We start from the raw sequence: 24,277 nt of genomic DNA on the forward strand, positions 1-24,277 counted from the left end.
GTGTCCTAGAAATAAATTGAGTAGGTCCTGGCCAGTGGTGTCCTCAGCAACAAGAAATCCAACAAAGTGTTCATGAATGGACACTCCCTTTGTCAGCTCACAATTAACAATTCTCAACACCACTGACAGCTGCTCAGTGTGGCTGACATCGGGAGTGCAGTCCATGATAACCGCATAGTATTTTGCCTTTTTTACTCTCTCCACTATGGCATCGGTGGTGCACTGCCCAACAAGGCCTATTAATTCATTCTGAATTATCTTGCTTAGGTAGTTCAGTCATCTCTTTCTCCTCAATCCTCCTCAGGTGCTCCTTCATTATAGGGTGGAATTTCGCCATCAACTCCACTTGACCGAGGAAATTGCCATTGCCATGCTCATTTAGTTTTTCTCAATGGCCTCGAAATGCCACGTTATGTTCCGCTAAGTGGTGGACAATAGCAAGTAATCTTAGCAAAATTTCCTTCCATCGAATGATTTCAGCATTAATTAGACACTGTCTCAGCTGGTCAATCGCTGTGCCAGACTTCAGACGATTATCCATATGAGCAATATGCTCAGGAGACCACTCATGTGCCTTCAGGTTAGCCTGAAGATTTTTCCAGCTATTAAAGCCGGTAGAACTGAGCTGTGTGGGCCTGCTTCCATCCCCAACAACCGGCAACAAAAGCACAGGACAGAGTCCTTTGCCTTGCTGTAAACCAGCCAGGACCTGTTTATCTTTTCTCCATTCTTCATTACGATGCAGTAGTTGCTACTAGTAAACCTCTGACCGTCTGGGTTTTTGGTGAAGTCTATTTGGATTTGCACAGGCCCTTTCCTCACTATCGCACATCGCTCACTGACATCTGTGGGCCACAGTGCTGGGTCATCATCCAGTACTAATTCAGCAACATCTTCACTTTCGTGGTCAGACTCAGGAGGGGGTCTAGCGCTATTTAGCCTACTCACCATATCTCTGTCTTCATCATCATCACTTTGGCATTCGGTCAGTATAAGCCCTTCCTCCACCAACTCCACTGAACTGTCTGCTAAGTCTGTAACTGCGGGTTGTATCTCTTCGTTATCCCCTGCTAGTGCTAGCCCGCTGGAACCAGGCTCGGAGTCGCAGTTCTGGCTCAGCGGAATGAAACTGAATGAAGTTCTCACCATATGATGGTTTCTCGTTTATGGGTCGGACAACCCAGCCACCCTTGCGAAACCTGGGATAACGGGCTGCGTAGCGTGCCTCACCACTGTTTGTTCGAGATACGTCTCTGTCTCCATTCTCATTGAAATGGAGGACTGCTAAGAGAAGTCTATAGGAAAAAGGTACACTTCAGTATTAGGCACCACAACTAAAACAAAAAGAAAAGTGGTCTGACGCCAGCAATACAATACATTCCAGCAAGAGGTTAAGGTTACTTTAATCATGTTTCATGAGGCGATCCTCCATGTGATGTAATTCTAATGAACAATTTGGACCTTTTTCAATGAGGTGTGTGCTACTATGTTAGACTGCATTAGATGTAGCCAGATTCATCCATTAACCCTAAGCAACATTTACCTGCTGTACATTCCAAGAAATGAGAAGCCGGTGTGCTTTGGTGCAAAGTGTAAGATGAGGGAATGGAATGCCTCCAAGGAAAATGTTTGGTGATCCGGTGAGAGTTGTCGAATATCCTTTAGCAGGGTCTTTTTGGAAGTAAGACTTTCCAACTTTATCGCAGCTGTTGATCCTGTACAAAACAGGATAATGTATAATAACTATTACAAACACTCAACAAGGCATGATTACATTTAGTTAACATGACCTCTGTACACTGTTGTACCTGGTTCCAGCCACTGCTTGTCCCTTGCCTCTCCTTCCAGAGGTGGGTGTTCACATCGCGGAAATGACAGGTAGCTGTGTTCATGTACATCTTGAATGTGGTTCAGCATGCTCTGCCACTTGGCCTCCATTACATCAGGATCACCATTTGGGGTGGAAGCCACAGTCCAGTATAAATGGTTGACAATAGCGGGTTTCCAGAGCTTAAGATCCTCGCAGTCCTTCTCCTTGGCCGCAGCATCAATTGATTTTTGTAGACCTATTCCACAGCAGAAGCATGACCTATTGAAAAAGGTAATAGAATCAGAAATAACATCCAAACAAAGCAAAACTACGTTACCAACAGAGCGTTACATACTTTTCCCAACATGCCAGATGTTGTAGAAATGGCTTGTTCCTTCTGGACGCAACTCCTCACGGACCCATTTAGCAACTTAAACCATGGAACACATAAAGAATGAGAATATAAACTTAAAGTGATTCTGTGTGAATCAAGATTGTCTGATCTAAATGTGGAATATTTTTCTTTTTATATATATCTGTGTCCGAGCATCTTTACCTGGCGATTTCTGTCAGTTATTAGGGCTGACACCTGCATGCCTTGGTCCTTCAGGAACCGCACACTGCGCTTCAAACCCTCTATCTCACACCAGGTGCTGTTTGGGACTTCTGAGCTCTGTAAGAACAACAAAAAAAAAATGGTCATATCGGTAGCTTTTAAACCTGACACCTTATTTATTTGTCTAAGACATTACCCTACCTGAACAAGTTGAAGATCCAAAACCTTGTTTATTCTGTCTTCAATCAAGGAATACGTTCCATATTTAGCACAATGTCCAGGAGAGTCTGATCTATGAAGGTCGAGGACAGGTTTTTTGTTAGGTAAATGGGAAGAAAAAAAGAACAGACATTTTATGCATCTGCCAATACTGTTTTGCCCTGTTTTCTGTGACAGCAATAGGAGTTGAATCAACCTACCTGCAGTCACCAGAGAGGATCAGTCCACCCCAATCTCCTTCAGCTCTGTAAGGATCCTTCTCTGCTGATTCTGCCAGGTCTGCACGATGGTAGGGATTGTGTAACAACGTTGATGGCGGAAAAAAGTACTGGCACTGATGCACTGCAGCCCAAACAGTTTCAGCATCCTGATTGTCTGAGTAGCCATGCAGCCGGAAAAATGAATGGCACCGCTGAGTAGGAGATTGCAGGCTGGCATGTTTCAGTGCAGTATATTTTGATTCTGCCAGAAGCGCTGATAGCCACATGCTGTGCAGGCCTGATGTATATTAAACAGGAAATTAATACAACTACTAATTCTAATAATGTATACAGTATACACAGGCCATGATTCAACTCCAGACAAAAAGTTCTAAAATATTCTCTTACCTGCTTGATTTTAATGTAAGTCCCTTCCTGGTATTTGTATTTTTGTATTTATTTATTTGCACCATAAAAAAACGACAATTACGAAAAACAGAAATTAAAGAAGAATAGTAAGTGCAGGAGAGGTTAAAAAACCCTACATGGGCTTATAAGAAGCACCTCCCCAAGAAATATACACATTCAAAGGATAAATCAACAACAACAACAATAGGAGAAAGCAACAACAAATAACAACAAAAAAGGAAGCAATACAAGTGCCATTTTATAGCAGACACTCAAAGAAGTCAGAAATAAAAACATGGGTATGTATAAATATAAAATGATTGTATTTAACTGAGTGTATAAGCATGTAAAGAGATAATGATCCAATGACAAATATACTGGAAAAGAAACTATTAGGAACTTTGATTTAACAGGTAAGCTTTCAGTCTTAACTTAAAAGTATTGAGGGATGAAGATAATTTAACAACATGAAGATGGGAATTCCAAAGTATGGAGCCTCTGTGAGCAAAAGAAAACTGAGTATGAGTAGTGCGGCAAAAAGGGGGATGAAGTTTATCAGTCTGTCTGGTGTTATAAGAATGGACCTGAGAGTTAACTGTAAAGAATTCATGAAAGGATTTGGGCAGCAAGTGGGAAAGTTGAATATATTTATAAGTAAATACACATGATTGAAGTATATTAATATCGTAGACTGACATTATCTGAAGATTCTTAAACAGAGGGGCAGATGGAGACAAATAATTAGAGAAGGTGGCTAATCTAACAAATTTCTTTTGCGCGATTAATAATTTCTGTAAATTAGAAGGATAAGTGCTAGCCCAAACGATATTACCGTAACTGAGATGTGGATGAATTAAGCTATAATACAGTATATTTAAAACTTCCTGAGATATGAAATCACGAATTTTTCTGATGATACCAATGGATTTCAACACTTTATTATTAACAAGTTTAATATGTTCGGACCATGACAACCTCTCATCAATTAATACCCCTAAAAATTTGGTGGAGGAAACCTGGATTATATCATTATCCCCAATAGTGATTTTAGCGCTGGATTTACAATATTTTTTATTTTTTCCCGTAAATATAATAAAATTAGTTTTTTTTACATTTAATGTCAACTTATTTATCTGGAACCATTCAGAAAATTTAATAATGCCAGAATTGGCTTCACTAATTAAAGAATCAAAGTGACTGTGAGTCAAAATCAGATTAGTATCATCAGCAAAAAGTATTGGTAGCATCGTGGAAGAAACAGTTGCAAGGTCATTAATGTAAACAAGGAACAATAACGGACCAAGAATGGAACCCTGGGGGACACCATATGTTAACTGGGCTCTGGAAGAAGTACAACCATTGACATAAACAAACTGTTCTCGGTTTGAAACATAATTAACAAGCCAAATATATGAAATATCATGAAAACCATAACGATGTAATTTAGAAAGTAAAATAGTGTGGTCAACAGAATCAAAGGCTTTCGATAAATCTAAAAAAATACCCAAAGCATATTTATTGTTATTTATGGCTGTATAGATTTTTTCAACCAGCTGTAAGAGGGCCATATCTGTAGAATGATTTTCCCGGAAACCATATTGGTGCTCGTGTAAAATGCTGTGTTTATTTAAATGAGATAAGATTCTTTTTTGTACCAGTTTTTCTAAAATTTTTGAAAAACATGGTAAAATAGAAATTGGTCGATAGTTATTAAATGATCTTGTATCCCCAGTTTTATGAAGTGGGATAACTTTAGCAATTTTTAGATCTTTAGGCACACATCCCGTCTGCAACGATAGGTTGAAAATATATGTTAATGGTTCAACAATAAATGAAGACACAGATTTAATCAATGAAGCACAGATATCGTCATGGCCCGGAGCAGATGTTTTCAGTCTGCCAATGATTTCCATCACCTCTGCTATGTCTGTATTTTCAAACTGTAAAAGAGGGGGGAAGTTACCCTTTATGTAATCCAATGGATTTCTGTTAGAAGGTTTAATGTTCTTTGACAAAGAGGAACCCACTTGTGCAAAGAAATTATTAAATTCACAAGAAATTACATAAGGATCAGTAAATGTTACACCACCTTCATTGAACTCTGAAGGATGAGAAACAGAAGACTTTTGTTTATTCATAAGTTGATTGATAACCTTCCAAGTAGACCTGATATCGGTGGAATATTCTTTGAGTTTGTTACTGAAATATATTTTTTTGGCTATTCGAATTAAATGATTATATTTGTTTCTATATGTTTGTACTTTTTTGAATTCAGAGGTGTAGGATTGGTAAGAAACCTCTTATATAACTTATTTTTGGTTGTTGAGGATTTGTGGAGGCCGGACGTATACCAGGGTTTTTTATTCAGTACAGCAAGGTTCTTTTTTAATTGTACCAGTGGAAAGCATAAATGAAATGCAGAATTAAAGGTTGTCACAAAAGTCTGATAAGCAGACTCAGCATCTGTATGTTTGTAAACATTATCCCATGAAATGTCATCAATCAACTTTTTGAACCGTTCGGTATTTTGCCGATTAAATAATCGACGTACATTACCGGAACCAACAGGGCCAGTCTTGTCAGAGATAGAGAAATGAAAAATAGGAAAATGATCTGAGATATCAGTGAAAAGGATGCCTGATTTAGTTGTATTATTCACAGAGTTAGTAAAGATATTGTCAATTAGGGTGGCAGATGATTTTGTCACTCTTGTTGGCTTGTTAATAAGAGGATAAAAAGAACAGGAAAACAAAATATTAAGAAAGTCTGAAGTCCGAGCCTGAGTTTCACATTTGAATAAATCAAGGTTAAAGTCCCCCAGTAGAAAACATAGTTTCCTTTCCGTATTTATCATTTCTAATATTGACCCAAGCGTATCATTAAAACTTACAGAGTCTGTATCAGGGGGCCTGTAAACACATCCAATGATAACATTTCTGCCACTAAAAAATGAACAAGAGGTAATTTCTATAAACAGGGCTTCAACATCAATGTTTTTCAATTCATGGGCCAGATCTTCTCTAACACAGAATTGTAGGCTGGTATGAACATAAATTGACACACCACCCCCAGTTCTCCGTGGTCTACAACAGTGAACTGCCTTATATAAAGGTATATCATATAACATTTCTGTTGAATCTGTCAGCCAAGTTTCTGACAGGGCGATAATAGAAAATTCATGATTGAGAGAAGATAAATAATTAGTAAAGTCATCATAATTTTTTGGAAGACTACGAGCATTCAAATGACAAGTAGAAAAAGATGAATTAGAGAAACCCTCATGTAAATTTTTAAATTGTTGAACATTATAATATTCACAAATGGTAGACAAATTGCTGGTAAATTTAAGACAATTTGAGTCTGGATCAGCAGAGTCAGTATAACCATCAGTTCCGTTTAACTCAAAAGGGTTGAAAACATGCTCAGCACAAAAGTCCTTTAAGTCAACATCAGTTAAAAACTCATTCATAATATGACAAACGAGAAAAGAAAAAAAAAAACAAGTAGCACTTTAAGCTGCTAGGTTATGAACCAATTTGTCTATAGAAGACTCATGCATAAGCATTACCTAGGTGTTGATTTACTTGTGGTGGGCTTGGATGAGGGAGCGTGAACAATCAGCTGGTCATACTTTAGATAAGCAATGTTACCTTTCATTCGTTCCTCCTTAAGCCTTGGCATTAACTCCTTCCTTTTGGAGCGCACCCTCTCAGAGAAGTCCTCATTAATAAAGAACTTTGTGCCCTTCAGACACTTGGCCCCTTTAATAATTTCTTCTTTGTCCTTGAATCGAAGGAGTTTGACAGTCATGGTCCTGGGTCTGCCATCTAGTTGGAAGGTGCCATTTCGGTGCGCTCTTTCCACTTCAATTAGTTTCGGATCCATCTTAAAGTGATCAGCAAGGAATTTCTTGGCTTTAACTTCAGTGTCATGCCAGGTTTCAGATTTCTCATCTTTGATGCCATCGATGAGGATGTTATTCCTCCTTGTCTGGTTTTCAATGTAATCCATTTTGGAAGTGAGGGCTTCTAAAGATTTTTGAAATTCATCAAAGTTTAAATTGATGGATTTAGAAGCGCTCAGATTGGCTGTGTGAGCACTCTTTAGGTCCTCCACTTCTGACTGAGAGTACTCCATACTGTGTTTGTATTCCAAGACATCTTTTACAAGATCATCTATTCGTTTGTTGGTTGAATCCATGACAACCGTGAGGAAGGTTTTAAAGTTCTTTTCCTGGAGATCCAGCATATCCTTGTAAAAGAGCTTTTGCTGGTCGAGTAGCTCCCTTAAAGTGCACATAGAGACATAGTCATTATCCATACTAGTTTTAGGCTCCTCATTTCTTTCCCCTTTTGGCTTTTCACGAGGCATGACTGAAGAGAAAGGTGGCTAAGAGCCACTGGGCCTGGTGGTGGCTAGCTGGCTAGCTGCTGCTGGTGGTGGCTAGGAGCCACTGGGCCTGGTGGTGGCTAGCTGGCTAGCTGCTGCTGGTGGTGGCTAGGAGCCACTGGGCCTGGTGGTGGCTAGCTGCTGCTGCTGTTTATGGGGCTCACCCAACTTTGGAACTCGATACTACACTATTAGTACACTATTTGTCCCTGGGTTTCCCCACAACAGACCGAGCAAACAGTGAACAAACACATCAGCTCGCTTAGGCAAACAATGAACTTGTCAGCCACATTGGACAAAGAAAAGGAGAATGCTCATTAATGCTGACTGACAAAATGTGTGGACACAATCAAAATAAAAATAGGTTCCCATTTTCATTGAGAGATTCCTGCATTGGCTCTTCTGGATTATCCTCATCAGATGACTCACTACTCATCTCCTTGTCTGGGGCCCATGACAGATCAAAACGGTCAGTGACATCAGGGAATGATTCGTCCTCACTCCGGACAGGACTGGGCAGAGGAGTTGATTGTTGCTCAAACCGTTCAGTCCCCACACTAACCAGTTCAGGTTTGACCTGCACAGCTAATATGAAAATAGATTCATGTTGATAATTGCACAGCATCACATAGTTAGTGGTCACGACGCATGCACAGCCTAATACAGTCTAGTAAGAAATGTTGTCTTTCTACCATTAGAAGTAACTTGTAAATGTTTGTGTCATATACAGTTAATGATAGAAACAAGTTACACTACCTGAAGAACGTTGCAGACACTTGATGTTGCACTGTGACCCACTATGAAGTACTAATGGTCCAGGATCCTGTAGAGAGAGGCCCTCTGTATCTTCAAATGCTACAGTGCTAGGTGCATATATCCCTTCATCACTGCCTGCACTCTCTGCCAAATTCTGAAAACAGGGCAAAATCACAGACAAGAAATAGGACACGCTGGATCAGTAAAACATCAGTAATATACAATAAACACAAATAAAACAAAACCATCTCTGACATGTCAAAACATTTAATCAAATACAATACTGAGAGCAATGCCTTCTGTACAATTGTGGCTTGTTTGCACAATCAAGATTATAATGTACCAGTGCTACAACAATTAACTATGAAATAGAACTACACACAGAGACATTGTATTGTATGATTTGATTTGTATATTGCATGGTAAGGAGATTCATAATGAGAACCTGTCTGTCAACTTGAGGGGCAAACATATGGGATTTCAGAGAATTTATCAATAAATAAATTGTGAAATCACTTGAGAGTAACTCACAGGATACAAAACCGAATGGGGAAACGGGAGTGTTGGGCTAGAACTAGCAGCTAGCTGCCTGACAACAGCTCACAATTTGTGCAAACTGATAAATTGATGCCAGAAGGTGGAAAAACGAAAACCTGTTAAGCCCAGTCTCTCTCTCTCTCTCTGTATTATTACACTGAAGCCCTATGCTAACAACTTGCACAGTCAAGGCAGTTTAATCCAGATGAAAGCATGGTTCAAAATGCAATTTTAGCTACCCATGTCACCATGTGCCGTGTTCCAATATCCATACTATCCGCACTCACTATGCTTAGTTTGAGTAGGTAGGGCGTTCCAATTCAGATCGGGGCGAATAGAAGTGTACTGAAAGGACCGGGATGGTGTACTCAAAACGGTCAAACCGTGAAGTGTGGACTCAACGAGCATTTTCCACATAGCCTGCATTAATTTAGTTATTTTGTAGCTTTTATAGCTACTACGCGTAAAGAGTTCACCGTTCACAGCGGGATGTTTTTTGCGGGAATTTCTGGGTAGTGCACCATGGAGTATTCGATTTTGGAAGACATTGACATCTGAAAATCAGCACACTTAGTGAGTGCGGATAGTGTACTACGTGGAAGTATGGATTTCGGAACACACATGTCATCAGCTACAAAATGTTTGCTAATGCAATAGCCAAATGTGTTGTGGGCCTATGTTGCTAACTAGCTGGAGGATTGCCCAATGCTCAAATCACTTCTCTATTCCGCCATTAATACACTAACACATTAGGAAATCACCAAAACAGTAGTTAAAAGGTAAAAGTAAGACTTACTCGGCTAAGGGACAGCTTTCGGTGCAAAGCATTTCTGCTAGCACTAGCAGTGGTAGCACTTGGTCCTCCAGTCCCGCCCACGCCAGTTTCAAGTGGATCCTTTGGCTTTGAACTTGAAACCATCAAGTAAACAGCGGGAACAGCATCAGCGATCAGCCTCACATGATCCTTACTCCGAAATCCCATCTGAGACTCCAACAAATCTCCTTGTCGATAGCTCTCCGGAGTGAAATGAGCGCTACAAATCACGTGTGATTTGTAGCGCACGAGTGTACGGTGACAGACGCTGCCGTGAAGTCTGCTCTCTTCACCTGCACAAAACGCACCCACAAACGAAAAGCCTTGCTTTTCCTTGACGGAAAATGATGGACACGATGTTCTGTCAGGCAGGAATTCGTATGAGGGGCCGCATAGGCCATAATTCAAACTTACCTCTCACACACACTACTGAAAATTAAACCTCTCACACTCACTACTGAAAACCTCTCACACACACTACTGAAAATTAAACCTCTCACACTCACTACTGAAAACCTCTCACACACACTACTGAAAATTAAACCTCTCACACACACTACTGAAAACCTCTCACACACACTACTGAAAACCTCACACACACTACTGAAAACCTCTCACATATCCTACTGAAACTCTCTCACATACACTACTGAAACCCTCTCAAATGTTTTCAGTACCCTGCTTTTGACCATTAGATGTGTGGGTTCACAGATTTGGCTGTGGGTTTGGTTTATTCTTTAATAACTCTTGAAAGGCCTCATTGTTACATTGTAAGGCCTAGTTGTTACAATACACCTCAAAACGTTTGTGTCCCATCTGTTATTTCTATCATTATTTAAATCTTATTTCTATAATCAATCCAAAAGACCTGATGCCAAGCAAAACTGTTTATTTTGTCACAACAGGACATACTACTGTCATAAAACCAAAAAACAAGCCATGTGGATAAAATGTTACTGCACACAGCTGAAAGTGTTGAGTACTTTTTTTCACTTACTGGGCGACAGCAAATTTTTAACGTGAATGTAGTGCTGACACCCCACCCACAAGATATTGTGTATGTGGGAATTTTCAAAATTGACATTTCAAAATAAATTATTCTCTTATTCTATTCTTATTCTCTCCTCTTTAACTCAGGCCAATTGCGTAACATTAGGAATAACAAGGGCCCACATGCAGTGGAAGATAGGTGCAAAAAGTAAAAATAAAGTGAGCCACAAAATAAAGTGTCAGTCTGGCAAGGAGACTTGATCCCGAAGATTTGAATGTATGTTGTTACTACCAAAGACCATTCAAGTTGACAAACATCACTTTTTACATATCTCAATAAAACCCATTCAACTGGTAAAATTGCAGAGTAAACAACAAATACTGTATAAAACCATTAACTTTCATGTAATGACAATGTCATGTCAGCACCAGACTTCAAGCAAAAATGTATATTACCACATCAAACTAAGTTATTTAAGGTCTCACATGCACTTCATATGGAACATAACAGTGGGTAAAATTTGTTTTCACAGTGGGGTGTAAACAGAGTCCATCGAGAAATAGCTAAAAAGGGTGCTGACTGTAGAACAACTTAGGCCCTGTGACCACCAGGTAACTCTTATTGTAGCAAATACTGCTCATCCATCGCTTGAGGCAAGTGATGTTTGTGGCTTCCAATTCAGAATAGAAATAAAAAAAGTAATCACAGAAGGACAAGTGTAGACAGGGCCCTTTAAGCTCTGCCAAACCCATGTGTGTTGCCTAAGGCAAAGTCCATCTTGTCTTTGAAAACAGCGTACAAGGTGTGCAAAGGTAGGTTGAGGCAGTTGATGCATGTATTAGCAATAGGGAGGCTTGATGTATCCTGATGTCCGTTCTCATGGAGGAAATCGATAGATGGTGTGGGGTTAAAGCCTATGGGAGGGATGGCGGTGGCCCCAGTGGCATAATTGAAAGTCTATTTTTCGGTTTAAAAATGGACACAATTGACTTATATTCAATTGAACATATGGCATACAACAGGAATGTGTCTCTGATTAGAATATGTGACCGATGATATCCCTAAGTCTTCACTTAAAATGAACTTACTGTTGAGTTTCAATGCTAGCCATAATTGCAAGGTTTAATTCTTCATCATCCGATGATAGGTCAGAGAAATCGGTCATCAATGATAAATATGTTGCATAGTCAGAACTATTGGGTTCATCAGTGCCATATCTGACGGGACAGGTGGAGACTGCAATACTGCTGGATGTCCCACCACCAGTGGTCACATAGTGACTGGTGGCTGGGGCACTACTGGAGGGTGGGAGGGAATTGGTGGCTGCAACATTGTAGGAAGCTGACTCCAAGCCAACAGTGTGGCTGATTGGTGCAGGGTAAACAGACGGTGGGAGGGAATTGGTGGCTGCGACCATGCTAGAGGCTGTCCCACATCTGGATGGTGAGCGGATCCTGGAGTTTGGAGAACTTTTTGAGCATGGGACAGCATCGATGGGTAGGAGGCTGTTTGGAGGTGGGGGGCAGCTGAAGGCCGTGGCATCCACTTCGAAGCAACTGTCTGAGTCATACTGGTCATCTTCTAGATCTTGCATTTTGGGTTGATTGACTTTTGACTTGCCTCTAGTGTTAGGACCCTGGAGTACACTAGAGGTGTCTTCAGTATCACTGTTATAATCCTCAAAGAAAAAGGTTTAGCATTAGAAAAGGCAACATGTCAGAGCATGGTTGTGAATTAGTGATGCAAATTCTAAGCAAATTCCTTAATCGACCGTCAACAATGTTAATTCAACAATGTTAATTCCCAACGAGTGTGTCGGCTAAAACAGTTATATAATAACGTTATTAATAAGGTAATAACGTTTCTCGTTTTTAATACATGTGAATTCAGTTACGTAGGCCTATTCCAGTTACTATTCATTCAACATTATGTATTCCTAGCCTTTATACTACCCAAATTACTATACAACACTGCTATATCATATATTTTTATTTTGTTTTTTATCTTATATCATCGTATATTCTATATCAACATATTTTCAATATGTACAGCTCATTTAATCTACAGCTCTAACAACAACTCTAACTTTCCATGAGTCTAAAGCCCAGTTCAGACCAAAGATTTGCGACGCAACGACTTGCAACGAGACTGTTTTAGAACGTCAGGGGAAAAGTTGCAGCAGTGTGAACTGGTCGTCGCAAGGCGTCGCAAGGTGTTGCAAGGAGTCGCCGAAGATTGAACATGTCAAATCGCCAGGTCCAGTTTTAGAACGCAACGATGTGGCTATTTCTCTTCAGCCAATCAGGACACAGCACAGAATAATTTAGGCTTATTAAATAGGCCTACAAGTTGTAGATGCTAACGGTATTATCTTTGGTTCCAGAACAACGATTGTAGATAATGTTAGACTTGAGCTGATTCATTGACATTATTTTTAACGGGACCACCGTTAAAATAACGCAAATTAGCCATGTGCGCCAAACAGAAGAAGGGCCCTAACTTGCGCCCGGCGCAATTGACTTTCTACACCGACGCATGTGTCGTTGCTAGTTTGCACCCGGCGCAAAGCTGATTTTCCCCCGCAGCAACCAGGCACCACTACACTTGCATGTTAAATATTATGATGTCAAAGATTAGTCATACGTGTGAAACTGCATAGAAATAGCGTGTGGATTGTGGAAACATTTTTTTTCCATAGGGCTGCTGAATGAACATGAATGAAGTATAGTAGGCTATGCCATGCGTTAAAATAATAATAATAACAATAATACATTCGAGCAAAGTATATTCCAGGCTTCCAAAACAAAATCTAGTTTTAGGGTAAATGATTGGTTAAATGATTTGGGAAAGAACAGCTGATACAGCGGTAAGTTGTACTTTTAAATCAATGCATCTGCAAACACCGTACAGCAAACACATATGTTCTTGACCCAGACATCGTGTACAAGCCCATTACTTTTAGGATTGATGAGTATTTGATCGTGAGAAAACATAGTTTTACCGCGAGTGAGTATTTAATAGAATGAATGAATGCGGGTGATGCTTGGTGCGCGTGTGTGTGCGCGCCCATCTTCTAAACACACGCAAATTAAACACGTAAGTGTATGAGAAGGAAATCGAGTCAGTCGACCTGCGATAAGCAGCTGATTCTGAACAAACTCGTCTATCGATGGACGTGTTCTAACGCATTTTTAATCAATGACATGTTAACACAACAGTATATATCTGACCATTTAATTTTCGAAATTTTTGGTGAAGCCGAGCTTCCCTTGCAGTCGAGAAGTCGCCACTACGAAAGAATGCAATGTATCCAACTAGCGGGATCTAAATAAACTAAGCTCCAGCAAATTACTACAATGCAGAAGTACACTGCAAGAAGAGATGTGTTAAAAATGACACATGTGCAGAATTTTAACACATGTCGTGAGTGTGCTCAGGGACAACACATGTTGTGTCAAAATTAACACAATAAATGTGTGAGCCATTTTAACACACAAATTGTGTCAGGTAATTTAACACACAAAATGTGTCATTTGAACACATAAAATGTTGATTATGTGTAAATTAAAATGTCCAGAAACTACTACATAATGTGTTAATATTGCAATTTAATGTGTTAACTATGAGGCATTTGTAATTCTAAATATTAAAGGGACAGACCATATAAAAATGTTAGACATTTAATCAATCAAAGGTTGACAGAATCCTACATCAACTCATCAGTGGCAACAGGCATGACATAGAAAACATTAACAATAACTACAACAATCATACACAGTTACACAGCAGGCAAAAACACTGGACAAGCAACATACTCTCCCTTGGGACATTTTGCAACTTTAAAATATTATTAACCTTTTGTTTGATTAACCATGTATTGTATCAACTTGCTCCTTTTTTATTTATTTTTCTATCATGTTATATCATATGTATGCATGTAAAACCTAAATAAAGTATTTGTAAAAAGCAACAGGCATGACATAGAAAACATTAACAATAACTACAACAACCATACAGTTTTAATAGACCTGCTAGAATTATCATTAGTTGCAGCCCTAACATAACAGGATCCTATTACTCATCATTGCATTCTTGAGAAGCTAGACAATCTTATACCTTGGGTTTAAGTATAGTTCATCTGTGGAGAAACCTGACATTATGTCCAAAGGCCTGACATCTGTGGCATCAGTCAGGTTGATCATTTCATATTTTTTAGTTTTTTGTACCGCATAAGCATACAAATGCTCATCAAAGAACTTCACTGTAAGAATTCTTACAAACATCAGAATGGATACATTGTCAGCCTGTGGTATAATATGAATTATTTCACCAAACGAAGGCTCTCCATTGTTGTCAACTTTAAGTGGCAATACACAGCCGGTTCTGTAAGCTTGGCCAAGCACACTAACAGTGTGGGCAACATAGACAGAGCTGTTCAAAGTCAAGTCATCATCATCATAGGTGGATTTCAGTTTGTCCAGCACAACATCTGCTTTTTTCAATGAGCTGATGGACACAGGGTATGCATTTGTAACACTCATTTTCTCAGAAAGAGCATCACCAAACTTGAAGCTATACATGTGCTGAACTTGGTGTTTATAACTGAGTGTTTTAGAAATATTTTTGAAGTTTCCAACCACATGGGCATGTCTTTTTAATGGATTATGCTTGGCCTCGAATCTCATACACCACAGCTGAGAAAGAGGTCCAAACGTTACCATCATCCTGGGATAATGCACCATAAAGTGGTGTTTCGGAATCAAATTTCGAAGATAGAGCTTCTTGAATAATGAGTGGTGGTCTATAATGAGTTGTTTCAGGAATACAGCAAGCCCATGTGTCACAATGGGTGCAAAGACAATGCTGCATATTTCTCTCAGCAAAATGAATAAATGCCAATGTTTACTTCTTGTGTCAATGAGATCACCAACTAAAAAAGGTAACACCTGCAAAAGGCACCACATTTGTGATGCAGTCTGTTTTACTGCATTGTCAGAGGTTCTCAGATTGAGAATAACACTTGGTTTATTTTTCTCATTTCCATACCCATAGTCAAAACTGGAAATTCTTTGATTCAACAGTTCTAGGGTGAAAAGCTTTTCTTCATAAATGAAGTGTTGTAACATTAGTCTCACTTCCAAAGGGGCTACACCCTCAAGTATATCATGCATTATGTCAACACATGTGTTCTCAGTAACATGAAAATACTGCAGTTTATTTAAACAAGAGTCCTCTTTAACTCCAGTTGAGCTTGGATCATTACATCTGACATGCTGCTGATAATTTTCTTTTGTGCGCCTCTCAACATCATCTTCATCGAAAACAGACTGAGCAACTGTTTTGTCAACCATGCAAAAGTGACAATACTTGTTTGCTGAAAAGCTCTCTAGATATCCACATAGGGAATGGATAGCTAAGTTATCTGCAGTCAAGACACAGATTGTTCCATACAGTTGATGGTTTTGTCCTTGCATCTCCACCTGTATACCAGAACTTTCAAGGAGTCTGATGTCCTCTAGCAGTGGTTCCAAAATTTTACCAAACCCATATACCTCTCGGTCCATGGAATTGAAAAGAAGACACAAGTGAATATTTTAAAGTGATGAATTATACTGCGGTGGCAGATTCTTCAAAGCAAAATACACGGCCCCCATTTTGTGAATTTTTGTTTTAGAGCCTAAAGGGTTTGTTGTTTCTAAGTCGTCAAAATACAACTGTATTTGGAGGGCTTGAGGAAATGTTTTAAACAGCGGATGAGATAAAAACTGAGAGCCATCACAGTAGTTGTGCATTTTGCCTACAGTATCTTTCTTACCCTGTAGGTAAACCTTTTGCATCTGGTCATTACTGAATAAAAATTTAACTGTTTCAATTACTGACACATACTGGCATGTGTCTGCTGCCAACACTTGTTTTACTTGTCCACATTTTCTTCCAGTGTCTGCCCTATGACCAAGAAATATTTATTTTGGCTTCACAAGACCAAATTTCTCTGAAAAGTATTTGTTCATTTTGAAAGGTGTGTCTACATCTTTAAACACAGTTTTAGCATTTTCAAATTTGCTCATTAATGACTGGACAGACTCACTGTCAAGTGGTACTTGCAGATTATTCAACAATGTAGTTGTTGAATGTTGCAAACTTTCTACAGTCCTTTCTAGCATCTCTTGTGTACAACTAACACTTTTTGTTACATCCATTAAAGTCGTATTTGATGAAGAATACATTTTTGCCAGAAAAGAAGCAACACAGTCACTAGGAATGGCAGTTTTACATGGAATAAAGTCTGGTGAGTCCTCAATATTAGATGGCCCTGCCTCAGATGTATCTGCTGGACTTTGGTCATTAGCTTGGAAAGACACATTATCCAAGAATGTTGGTGTGGACTGGTGGTCTCTATGAAGATGTTTGGAAAATGAATTGAAGTTGTGGTACATCCTTGGGCAACCATCTTGGCTGCAGATGATAGTCAAGTCCTGTCCATCTGATAAGGCATGTATTTCACGTAAATGCCAAATTAGTGTCTTTACTTCTGTAGATATTGACTGACTACACCTTGGACATATGTACATTCTCTCGTGAGCTACTCAGCAGCCTGAAGCTTAGAGATAAGCTCTAGTACCTTGGATCTCCTCTTGGTTGAGATGGTCACGTCATAGATGTATTCAAAGAAGGTGAACACAGAGCTGAGTTGTGGTGGATAGGACAAGTTGCAGACCCAGTACAGCTTAAATAGCTTGTCTACGGCACATGTCAGGCCTTCATCTACAGGAATGGTCACTCCCATCATTCCTCGCGATGATGACGTGCTGGTGTGCTGTGCTCCTCAAATTGCCGATGCAGATCAGCTGTGGTTGGGTCCTTGATGCTGTCTTGGGGTCGCTGGAGAGGGATGCAATGCTGGTTCCAAGCTTAAGAGATGAGGAAAAAATAGATACATTTAACGATTTCAAAAAGCACCATCAGAAATAAATTTAAGTCTAAATTGGCATGCTATACTGCATTAAGTAAAAAGTGTAAGACATTATAAATAACAGAGGGAAGATAAATTGCTAAACATACTAAACATACAGAAGAGATACAAATAATTATAGGTGTGGTGTGATATAAAATTATGCAAAACAAGATGTACTATGGTAAAACAGCAGACTGTAATTGACAACAACACAGTAATCAAACCGATAATTGCTGACCTCTGGAGAAGAAGTGTGGACAAATTTCAAAGTGTTCCCTGACACATACTGGCCTTATGAAGTGATAGCACTTTATGAATCCTTTGCACTTAGGCACTGGTTGCACTTTATTTGCTTGATATACTGTATTTGTAATTTTGTATTGTGAAATTCATAAACCATCTTTAAAAACCTAAAAGGTGCTCAGTCTTACAAAACATACCGGTACAAAATCCAGTAGGAATGATATTGCAGATTTCACACTGCAGCGACTCCCAGGTATTGGTGGCAGAAGATGTGTGAGGACAACCAGCATCGTGTAGCACTTCTCATCTGAAAATGAAATGAAAACAGAAAATTAGATATCCACAGAACTAGATACCTACCGCTTTGTCTAGCTAGCCACAAACTAATGCAAAGTCAATGGACCACATTTCAGTATCTACAAGCCCTGACATAAATGCTGAAAATTACTCCTCGTGTTCCCAAAATAGTTTCCGGCACTGATTTCAGGACTTACTACAGCTGTGGATATTTCATATGTAAAACAGCATGGATTGGGCTACTGAGAAAGTACTACACTGATCAAAAACATCACTGCTAAATAGGAAACAGGACGAGGGTTCCTACATTCTATTCACATACATGCCATATTATTATCATCATCATAATTGATCATGTAAATAAAGAAAATAAATGCATGCACACACACACACACACATACCATCTGTTTGGTCTTCCATCCCCTTCGTAAGAGATGCAACATCACCTCTTTCCATGGCAGCCACAGCTTTTAGCTTTGGAATGATGCTGGCTTCCCATCGTCTGATGAACAGGTCAGTCTTTCCGTCCGTCATTTTGCCGAACTCGATATCCAACTTACATAAAGAGACATTTTCAGAATATATTCTAAATCAACCGTGTTATTAACAATATAACATTTAAATATTTAAAATATAAAATATGTAAAATATAAATTAAATTATGAATAATGACTGAGCTGCAATATGACACCTACCAGACTCGGCATATCCAAGAAGCGTGGGTATTCGCTGAAGATTTCAGCCATTGTGGGAGTCTCCTTTGATATCCATGACCTACGCCTGGTGTACGTCTTCTCCATTGCTGATTTGATTGAAGGAATGTTCTCTGAAGAGGGCCTTAGCCGTTTCATGAGTGTGATCCACTCACTGGTCACACTGCTGTCACCCTGTTCCTGTTCTGACCCTGGTCTGTTGTCGCAGGTTATCTTACGCTTTGTGTAGCGGCGCTGACCATCTTCCAGCTTTCGGCGGATGTTACGCAGTCTCATTTCCAAGAATCCAGAATGGGATGATGGATCATAAAAATGCTCCTGAAATGACAACAAAAAAAAATTTTTTTTAGAATACTGAATAGTGTACAGTAAGTGTTGAAAATACACAATGAGATAAAAAACAACAACTTGACTGTTATTTAGGCCATATAAATCATTAGATCATGTTACTTACAAATCCATCTCCTTTTCCATCAATCTGAACCTTCAAGGATGGGAAAGTGTTGATGATACTCTTTGCGAGAGCAAGCTTTTCATCATTTGGTGGGTAACTGGGGGGACAGAGAAGAGCAAAATCCAAAACTGCCATCTGTCAGGGCAATGACTATTAAGTACAATTCAAACTCGTTCAATATTTTTTGAGCTTATATACTTACTATCCATGCTTCTCCACCAAGTGACTGATGCATATTTTGACAAGGAGCCTCCTTGACTCAATTTTCAGTGTTCCTCTTATCTTGTGTTCTTCAAGTATCTCTGGTGCTTTGCTTTGAAGTAGAGACTGCAGGCCTCGCTGTTCACTTGGCACTGGAACATGCTACAATAATGGAGAGACATGATGGAGGTGAATTTAACCTTTAAAATACTATTACGTATAGTATAGAGCCATGGGGTGGGTGATACGCCCAGGATTGCCTGTTGCCGACATTATGATTCTCTTACCATCCCAGATTTTGCCATACTGATGTTAGATAAATGCATTCCTCCAGTACTAGTGATGTGTACATGTGACTGCAAATTTCAGATTTCAGGTTATATTGCCCACCCCTAAAAAGAGACCTGGAATATATTCACATGAACAATGAACACAAATACCTGAATCTGATGGGCCTCGCCAGCATTTGTTTGGGATAGTGCTTCTGTGCTTGACATGAAGACCTGAAATCTATCAAAGTTCTTGATTGCTGTGTTTCTGTCAACATCAACAAATTCTTGGAAATCAGTGTGATATTTCAGAACTCTGTCAAATGCAAAACCTAGTTGCTCTGATGTGGTTTGAGTTATAAGCTGTTCAAGAGTGTGAACAGTATAAATCTTCCTTGAACACTCTTTTGCATTTTTAAAGACAGTAGCAAGAACTCTGACTGATCCAGGCTCGTGGTCTGGGTCCTCCTGGGGAAGAAGAAAAGAGGGGGAAATGCTATTTACACTCATTGTATAGTATGATGAGTTTATAAATAAATCTCAACCCAAAACTAATCTGACTACATGAACTTGGACTGTGCAGCCCTCCTTGACTTTACAAAAATTGCTAGCACAGCTAAAGTTTTCATTAAAAAAAAAGAGCTACAGGATCCAAAGCAATAAGAATCATCACTCTTACACATGCGCACACATGTCATTCTTATCAACCAGCTCCACAAAATCCACACAGCCTTTAACCCCTTGCTCTGACACACGCACACGCACGCACACACACACACACACACACACACACACACACACACACACACACACACACACACACACACACACACACACACACACACACACACACACACACACACACACACACAGTCACATGCACTTAAGGAAGCAGGTTAGAGTCCGTGTTTAGCAGTCGGGGACTTTCGAGCTCAAAGCACTGTTACCGTGACACATCTATTTCTAGTGGGGCGAGCAACCCCCAACTCTGCTGCACTTAACGTTAGCTTCATCTCAGCTCCCTCAAAACTCCGCTCAGAAACGTCTACGCCCCCCACCGCCACTACTTTTCTTTTTAATTACGTCAACAAAATAAATTAATTACAGAACATTAATACACATACATATCAGACAAACATAGCCCCCCCCCCCCCCCTACCACACCACACGCACGCACACGCACACTCACTCACTCACTCCTTGAGAGCAGATGAAGCTACGAGCACCGAGTCGGGAGGCTAGTAACGTTAGCCTTGCTAGCTGTCACGGATGCTAACGTTACCTACACTGACAACAAGCGACAAGTGGCCTCACAATATGGCGACTTTCGCCGTCAGCCACCGCGCGGCTAGCGACGTCACGTCACGTCTCCCCTCCCCCGTCCCCTTCCCGCCACTCCTCCGTAACGTTACCGTCTCGTTCTCGGTGTAGGTACTTTCCGCCAACTGCTAACGTTAACGACTTCTGTTGACCGGTAGCTTCGAGTTCACAGCAGTTAACTTAACGTACATTAACATAACCAGTTGTCCTGGTTCTTCAAAATAAAAGCACCGCTATTTCCGCTTTGATTCTGCCGAATCATTCATGACGTTACTTCTGTGGTTATTTAACAGTAAAGTAACGCAAAAGTAATGTAAAAAGTGAAGCGTTACTCTACACCGACGGGGATATTGTCCAATACATTTTGAAAGTAACTTGCACACTGGCAATGGCGCAGTTTTCGGGCTTATTTCCCATCATGTTCAGAGGTTAACGTTAATTTAGCTAATTTAGCTTACCTCTGGCTGGCCTGCTAATATCAATTTACCGCAAAAAAAAAAACGTTAGCAACGGGAAATGTGTAGCCATCTGACCTGGCGATATACTTTATGCTGTAAACCTTTCTATTTTCCCCGTCAAAAGTCGGCATAGCCTGACCGTTAATGTACCGTATATTGTATTATCATTAAGTTACTGCATGGGAGGTCACCAAGTTTATTGAAGCTAACAGATAGCTATTGTGCTAACTCTAACCAGGAGCAGGTTATAGTCATTACAAACGTTATTTAGCTCCTTAACATATTTTAAAGGTTATTTTCTGCATGTTATCTTGCTAATAAATATGAACACCAAATGAAAAACTTAACTTACAGGTGGCTGCGACTCCGACTCCATCCTCCTCTCCTCCCTCGAACAAGAGTGAAAAGCGCGGTGACAGCGGTCAAATCATGGGTCAAATGCAGAAATTCAAAAGGAGCATGACGTGATCGGACCGTTAAATTTTTTAACTAGATTATTCACATGCAAAAATATTTACTTTTATTTATTTTTATTCGTTTTAAGGCTATTTTATGTACTACTGTAAAAAAACAAAAGAACATGTTTTAAAAAAAAATTAAACAAATTATTTTCCCCCAATCAGATGACACATGTATCGTGTCAATAATAAAATAAAAAATAACACATTATGTGCTAAAATCTACACAACATGTGTCAAAATGATATCAACACAACCATGTGTGTTGTTTTTTGACACATCCCTTTTTGCTGTGTAGTGGAGAATGGCGAAACACAGCAACTCTAGCCTACTGTCAACCAAAATAAAAATAAAACTAGTCGCAAACCTAAGTTAGGTTACTTTTTAGCAGGATGGAAGTGATGCTGATGCGGCTCTCAGCTGTGCCAGAGCGTTCACAGTTGCTAGGGAAACCACCTGCCGTCGCCGCCCGGTGCAGCAGTGTGAACTGCCCCGTTTTTACAACGTCTCAGCCCGTCTCGTCGCAAGGAGTCGCAAGGAGTTGCAAGCTGTTGCGTCGCGAATCTTTGGTCTGAACTGGGCTTAAGTAAGGGAAATCATGGTTGCTCTGTGGTAAACGATCGAGTTCAGTGATAGCAGTAATCGACGACTTGACTTTCGCAGGTAAACGTTTCCATGGTAACAGCGAGCTCCACCAATCAAAGACACTTTAGGATTGTGGGTAGTGTAGTGCTTTAAATGACATCGCGAATAAAACATGTTTTACTTAAAGCTTTTCTTTAACTTGTGGCTTCTAAATGTGCATATACCATCGTTTCACCATCTCTTGGCTCGAGGAAAGTATACCATGGATGGTTACGACATTATGGCTAATAATCAAAACCTCATCATAGCATGTTTGTATGCTCACCTCTTCCTCCTGCTGGCTGCTCCCCACGACAATCCTGGTCCGAGTGCCTTCCGTTTCAGTGAAATGCCTTCCGTTACAGTGAAATGCACTACTGAAATACACTTACACATACACTACTGAGTTACACTCACATACACTACTGAGATACACTCAAATACACTACTGAAAGTTGGAGATGGGTCTGACTGTATTTTACGTTTCAGTATATTTTATTAATGCCTTGATGATTTTGATTATTATTAATTATCATTCCTTATGATTTAGAAGGGCTTAGAAGACTATATAAGAAAACAGTTATAATATGTATACAATTATAATTAATATTTAATTTACAGTCTGTGAACACTTCTGAATTATCTGCATTTCTGCATAGATGGCTAGCACAGAGGAAGGTTTTCAGTAGAGAGGTTTAATTTTCAGTAGTGTGTGTGAGAGGTTTTCAGTAGTGTGTGTGAGAGGTTTTCAGTAGTGAGTGTGAGAGGTTTTCAGTAGTGAGTGTGAGAGGTTTTCAGTAGTGAGTGTGAGAGGTTTTCAGTAGTGTGTGTGAGAGGTTTTCAGTAGTGTGTGTGAGAGGTTTTCAGTAGTGAGTGTGAGAGGTTTTCAGTAGTGAGTGTGAGAGGTTTTCAGTAGTGTGTGTGAGAGGTGTTCAGTAGTGAGTGTGAGAGGTTTCATTTTCAGTAGTGTGTGTGAGAGGTTTTCAGTAGTGTGTGTGAGAGGTTTTCAGTAGTGAGTGTGAGAGGTTTTCAGTAGTGTGTGTGAGAGGTTTTCAGTAGTGAGTGTGAGAGGTTTTCAGTAGTGAGTGTGAGAGGTTTCATTTTCAGTAGTGAGTGTGAGAGGTTTTCAGTAGTGTGTGTGAGAGGTTTTCAGTAGTGAGTGTGAGAGGTGTTCAGTAGTGAGTGTGAGAGGTAAGTTTGAATTATGGCCTATACGGCCCCTCATAAATTCGTGCATCCTGCACAAACACAATAATTCACCATGACTAAACTCAATCGCAATATCTGTCTCTTGCTACCGCTCTCGTACTACGTCGAAACCCACAATGAGAGAGTGGCACGCAAAGGGGAGTGCCTCTGCCTACGTCATAGGACTTGTTGCTAGGGGGTTCAACGATAGCTTAAAAATTGGCGCATTTTCATCTAATTATATATTTTACGTTTTGTGTAACATAGTAATTTCTACGCTTACGTTTTTAGAAGACCTTTTCAGACAATATCATGTATTGAGTAGGTTATAAATTAAACCTGCAAGTTGCTCTTTAAGCAGCATCACCATCAGATCTTTAATTATGTCACTCCGCAACCAGATTGCACATCAGACAC

General features: G+C 39.8%; 1 protein-coding gene and 2 pseudogenes across 3 annotated transcripts in view; 1 reads left to right on the forward strand and 2 right to left on the reverse strand.

Moving 5' to 3' along the window:
• ythdc2 (YTH domain containing 2) overlaps positions 1–24,277 on the forward strand; it is a gene marked incomplete at both ends in the record, with an annotated part of 117,881 nt that overhangs the window by 70,011 nt on the left and 23,593 nt on the right. The window lies entirely within an intron of this gene.
• LOC311361187 lies at positions 1,285–7,513 on the reverse strand (annotated as a pseudogene). The gene is made up of 7 exons: positions 6,844–7,513; positions 2,786–3,073; positions 2,568–2,658; positions 2,367–2,483; positions 2,166–2,241; positions 1,809–2,066; positions 1,285–1,295 (listed from the first exon to the last, which is right to left on the reverse strand). The product of its transcript is annotated as an uncharacterized misc_RNA (transcript).
• LOC311361189 lies at positions 17,264–19,164 on the reverse strand (annotated as a pseudogene). Its single transcript has 4 exons — positions 18,871–19,164; positions 18,577–18,730; positions 18,076–18,185; positions 17,264–17,591 (listed from the first exon to the last, which is right to left on the reverse strand). The product of its transcript is annotated as an uncharacterized misc_RNA (transcript).

The sequence above is a fragment of the Micromesistius poutassou genome (genome assembly GCF_964030765.1).
Source record: "Micromesistius poutassou genome assembly, chromosome: 16".
In the NCBI taxonomy this organism is placed as follows: Eukaryota; Metazoa; Chordata; class Actinopteri; order Gadiformes; family Gadidae; genus Micromesistius; species Micromesistius poutassou.